This window comes from Gossypium raimondii, chromosome 3 (assembly GCF_025698545.1).
Source record: "Gossypium raimondii isolate GPD5lz chromosome 3, ASM2569854v1, whole genome shotgun sequence".
In the NCBI taxonomy this organism is placed as follows: Eukaryota; Viridiplantae; Streptophyta; class Magnoliopsida; order Malvales; family Malvaceae; genus Gossypium; species Gossypium raimondii.
Genome location: NC_068567.1, coordinates 34,343,048 through 34,348,887, shown reverse-complemented (window position 1 = coordinate 34,348,887; position 5,840 = coordinate 34,343,048).

Genomic DNA, 5,840 nt, shown 5'->3' with positions numbered 1-5,840 from the left:
TTCTGACTTAAACCTTACGTTCATCGCTCCATGTAGAGATTTCCAATACCATTGCTTTTTTAGAGCAACTCTGGAAGATGAATAAGAAAAATGAAACAGAGTGGAGAAGAAGTCTCTCGGGAATTCATTTCACAGCTATTTATAGTCCTTCCTACACAACCCTCAGTTGTGCAACATCAACCCATTCACAATCATTTTGTCCCCCACTAAGGGATTGACTAGTTCTAACCTAACTGAACCAAAATTGGATTCTAACCATATATAATTTTATCTCTATCTTTTCCTAGTTTTTCAATAAAGACCACCAACTCTTGGCTTCTTCAAGTTGCATCCTTCAATTGTCTCTTAATTTTTGAAATTTGTGGAATCCGGGTGTGACAGCTTAGTTACATCAAACCCCTGATATATTATTTGTAGAAGTGTTGACAACCCAAATTAGGTCTTCAACACGTCCTAGGTCCTTATATAAGGTTGATTGCACGGAAAAAATAACCCAAGCATACTTGCGCAAGAATTCGACCTATGTCGTGCCACACTATGTCTATGGCGTTACACGACAAAAAATTCATGCCTTGTGTCATTCATTTTGTTTTTTAACATCCCAGGAATCTTGTGCATCACTATTCCCTTGCTCTCACATAAATTGGGCCTATAAACCTTCATTCTACACACTCAATTTATGCCAATAGGCATAACCTAAGGTCTGTGTTGGCTTATTAGGTCACAACACTTATAAAATGTGTTAAAAGCACTAATTTAGTAATATTTGATTCTAAGTCCTAAATAATGAAATGTAATATAAAATCCTAAATTGCATAGAAAACAAACTCCTCAAGTGTGGAATTGACCCGAATTAACTTTTACATTTGACAACAAGTTAGAGTCTGATGAGATAGCTCGTTGCTATATGCTGGCAAGCGTGACCAACACCCTATATAAGCAACTAGAGGGCTGTAAGATTGCCAAAGTGATTCTGGATAAGGTAGAAGACATGTTTGGAGGCCAAGTTACCTTGGCTCGACAGTCTGCTGTAACTAGCTTAATAAATTCCCATCAAAAGCCCGGTATTCTAGTCAAAAACCATATGGTAACTCTTATTGGATATTTTACCTAGTTCATGTATAATGAGGCCAATTTGGATTAGAATAGTCAAATTGAAACGGTCTTCAAGATTTTGTCCAAGGACTTTGTAGGATTTCAGGCCGCATATAACCTTGGCAATAAAAAAATGACACTTACACAACTTATGAAGGAGTTACAATCCTATGAGTTGATGTTGAATGGCGATCAGCTGGTCTAAAGAGCAAAAGCAAATATAGTTGTCTCTTCTTCCTTAAAAGGGAAGGGAAAATGCGATAAGAAAAGCAAGGCTAAGGTCTCTAGGCCACCACAAGTGGAAAGGAAGAAAACTAAAAAGCCTAAAAACTTATCTAAGTCTAAATGCTTCTTCTGCAGTAAGAAAGGTGACCACCTCTCGAGGTACTAACATCGAGAGTATGAATATTGCTACTAAAAATACGGAATTGAGGCAGTGTCTGCAAGTATACAGGTCAGGTTATAATATAGTTTTACAACGAAATAGGTTAGTACTCCGAGGATTGTACCTAAGGGAGGCGAGTACTAAATTAATATTAACATAAATGTAAATAGATCTAATTAGTAATTAAATTAAATTATAGTATGATGAACATAAAGTAAAAAGTATTTGTTTCTAGAAGAAAAGAAATAAAATTGCATAAAATAATAAAGCTGAATAACTGATATGCTAACTCAATCAAATCTACGAATGGGAGACTAACTCACTTCGGTGGTCATAACTAATTCCTATTTTGGGTTCTACTCAATCAATTAGTTGCTAACCTAGCAAGATTTCTAGATCTTTCACTGAACTAATGAGTCAGCAAGAACTACTTATCTCTCGACCTTATAGTCCACACTGGATTAGGGTAAGGGGTTTACAGATACACAATACCAAATTTGGGTTAATTCCCACCTAAATGACTTCCTAGGGTTGTTAAGCCTAGGGTTTAAGTTCTTCCTATCTCAAATAGCTGATCCGCTAAGAAACCCTACATAGAAATTAATTATTCCCCACATCCACTCGCTAATCCCTATAAGAGGATTAGTTCCTTATGGATCCCATAAACAATAAAACTTGATGAATAAAATAAACATGAGAAATATATCAAGAGTAAAATTAAAGATAAATCCTGATTTGTATTTGAACGATTGAAATGTAAAAATCCTCAAATAGTTTGTTGAATCTACAAGTTAGATTCTCAGTAGAACAAGAATAAAAATAAACTCAAAAGAAGTCTTAAGTACAAAAGAAACTAAAAACTAAAAACTAAACTGAAAGGAAAATTCTAGGTTACCGAAGAGATAATCTCTCAAGTGTTTAATGAGCCTATTTATAATATTAGGGTTGGTTGTCATCCTTAGCCCTAGTTCAACTAACATTTTTACGTTAAAATACATTGGGCGGACCAAAACACTCTCAGCTCATTAATGCTTCACCTACAGGGTCAGTGTCGTGACATCCACTACTGATGTCACAACACTGAAAGCAATTTGCTTGACTTATGCTCAACTTCAGGGGTGTGTTGTGACAACGTCTGTAACGACCCGATAGTTAGGGGTGTCAGGAAATGTATTTTCGGAACTTCGTTTTCGTAAATCGAATAAAAATATTTACGAGGCTAGCTTAGTAGCTAATTAATTTTTAAAATAGTGAATTTTGTGAAATTAGGAGTTATTAAGGTATAGACACTGAATCGCGTAAGGGTTAAAAGTTGAATTATAGATTGAAATAAAATAAAGGGGTTAAAGTATCAATTAAACCATTTAATAAATGGTTGTGTGTAGGTGGTTGAATATGGTTAAGTGTAAATGCATGTATGTATATTTTATATATGTTATATTATAAAATTAATAGTGTTAATAATAATAAATTAAATGAAAACAAATTAAATGAAATAGAAAGAAAGTGGAAAGAAAGAGATGAAATGCATGCAAATTATAAAAGAAAGAAAAAGGAGAAAAATCTCACGACACTTGGGGGTTTGAAGTTCAAATCCAAATTGGTTAGTGCAATTTAGTCCCTACACTTGTAATTTTATACTTTTGGAATCTCGGTACTTAGGGTTACCCGACCCATATTGTAATTTTTAGTATTGTTCAAGATTTTAGATGTTGACATTGTTGAATAGTTTAAGTATTAGGGATTAAATAGATAGATTTTTAAGTTAGAAATTGAAAGGACTAAATTGTGGAATTAATTGTTGATTTTGAACAATAGGGACTAAATTGTGAAAATTTTGAAATTATGGTGGTCGAATTGGAAAAGTGGAAGCTAAATGTGGTCTAGAGTGAAATTAGTATGAAAATATGAAGTTAATTGTGAAGGTTAAAATTAGTCTTGGTTTGGGGACTAAATTGAAGAATAAGAAAAATATAGTGTGAAAATTGAAATTTAATGTAAAATTGAAATGTGTAATGTTAATATGATTTAATTGTTTTATTCCATAGCTAACGTCGTACTGGAATCCTCGAGTAAAAAGGGGAAGGATAAAATCAACGTCAAATAGCTTGCAAATTACGGTTTGTGTTTCTATAATCTGAATTAAATAGTAGATTATTAAAAAGTCTAATTTTCAAAAGTATGAATTTTGTATTAAATTGAATAGTATAAATATTAAATGGATTGAATTTGCTTATTTAGATCAAGATAAACCTCATACGGATCTAGATCGAGGAAAACCTAAAGCTTCAGATTAGTTGATCTTGTTTCGACGTCTTTATAATCGAGGAAGTTCGTATGTTTAAATAATGTTTTAATGTTATTTTGATATATGTGTTATTATGCTATTTATCGTGTAAAGAAATGATGGAAATCCAATGACGTTATGATGATTATCGAGCCCTGTTTGAGCCTTAGGAATATATAGGATAGAAATGACATGTCATTAGGGTTACCATGTTTCGGGAGCTGGTCTTGAATGTCCTACCGATGGATGAGGTCCTGCATTTGTTACGGATGCTCATTAGCTTGTGTGAGTGGCATCGTGTAACTTACATTTCGACTGTCAGCTTGTGTAAACAAACCCATCTTACAACTCGTGTGAGCTACAATGTAAAGGAAAAGGAAAGGAATGGTTACGACCATATGTTTAGCACACTTTGTGTGAGCTTTCCTACGTATCCGATGTTATTCTAAATGGTTCAACAGGCATGAAAAGGGAAGGAATGGTAAGTGTTCTAATCGACTATGTTATGAACCTATGAAAAGGTATGAAATGATAAGGATCAATGAATGCATATCTATGTTTATGAAAAATATGAATTCAATGGCATTATGTTCATGTAAATCTACCTTACCATGTGATAATTCAATTGATTTATGTGTTAAAACACTAACATATGTTGTTAATGATGCTTAGGCTTGTGCCAAGCTTATGTTGGATTGAATCATGTTTAAATTATAAGGCTTTGCATTGAAATGGTAAGTTGTATTCATGATTTATGAACTTATTAAGCATTATATACTTATGTAGTTTTCTTTCCTATGTTTATAGATTATCGGAAGCTCGATCAGTTTGGAAGCTCGTCAGAGACCTATCACACTATCCAACAAACATATCGGCAGTTTTTGATGTTTTCGTCAAGGTTATAATGGCATGTATAGGTGGAATTATGTTTAAAGTTGAGTTGAATGCTAAGTGTTGATTTTGGTATATATATGTTGGTTGTTTGGTACCATTTGGAAATGGTTGGTTTGTGTCACTTATGCAATTTTGATGCATGTGAGTAATGGTCCAAATGGTAAGTTTATATTGACATGGTATAGTTCAAGTATGGTATGTTTTGAAATGGTAGCAATGTGATAAAATATTCTTATGTTTAAGTATATTATTTTGATTGTGATTGGGGTGCCTATATGACATATTGGTTGAATGGGATTTGGTCTAATGAATTGGTCCTTTTGTGCATGTTTTAGTATGTTTTAATGCCTTGTCTAAGGGTGCAAATGGCTTGTAGGTACATGCTTGAAATGGGTGATGCAAATGGCTTGATTTGGGCAAAATTCATGCCTACATGGCCTAATGACACACGGCCATGCGACACGTCTGTGTGTCCCCTGTAGGTTTTAAAGGTTACAAGTTAGGTAGTTACAAGACATAACACACGGCCTGACACACAGGCGTGTGAAGCCATTTCGAAAGTTACACGGCCTAGCACATGGACGTGTGGCTTGGTTGTGTGACCTAACTCAAAGAGTTATACGGGAACAGACACGGGCTGGGACACGACCATGTGTCACTATTTCGATTGTTACACGGCCTAAGATACAAGCGTGTGCCTCAGTCGTGTGAGGTACACTGCCTTACCACACGACCGTGTGACCCCTGCAGTTCAATTTTTCTAAGTTTTTTCTTAAATGTTCTGATTATTTCTGATTTAGTCCTGAATGGTTTATAAAGTGTTTCTAAGGCCTCGAGGGCTTGATTAATAGACGATATGCATGTATATGAATGGACTATGCTATGTATATTTTAAAATTTGGAAATGTAAGCTTTTATGTTACGTTTATACGATAGTGTTTTGTAACCCTATTCCGGCGACGAATACGGGTTAGGGGTATTACAAACTCTTTTTGTAACACGTAACTAGTAATAATCATATCTACGCATACTTCCAGCATGATATATAAACAAATTACCATTTTTAGTTTCAAACACCTAAGTTCAGTATATTACAAAGTATACAAATAGTAAAGTCCTCAAATATATGGATCCATCGATAAATCTTACAAGTAATTTGATTATCTTAGCAAAATACAA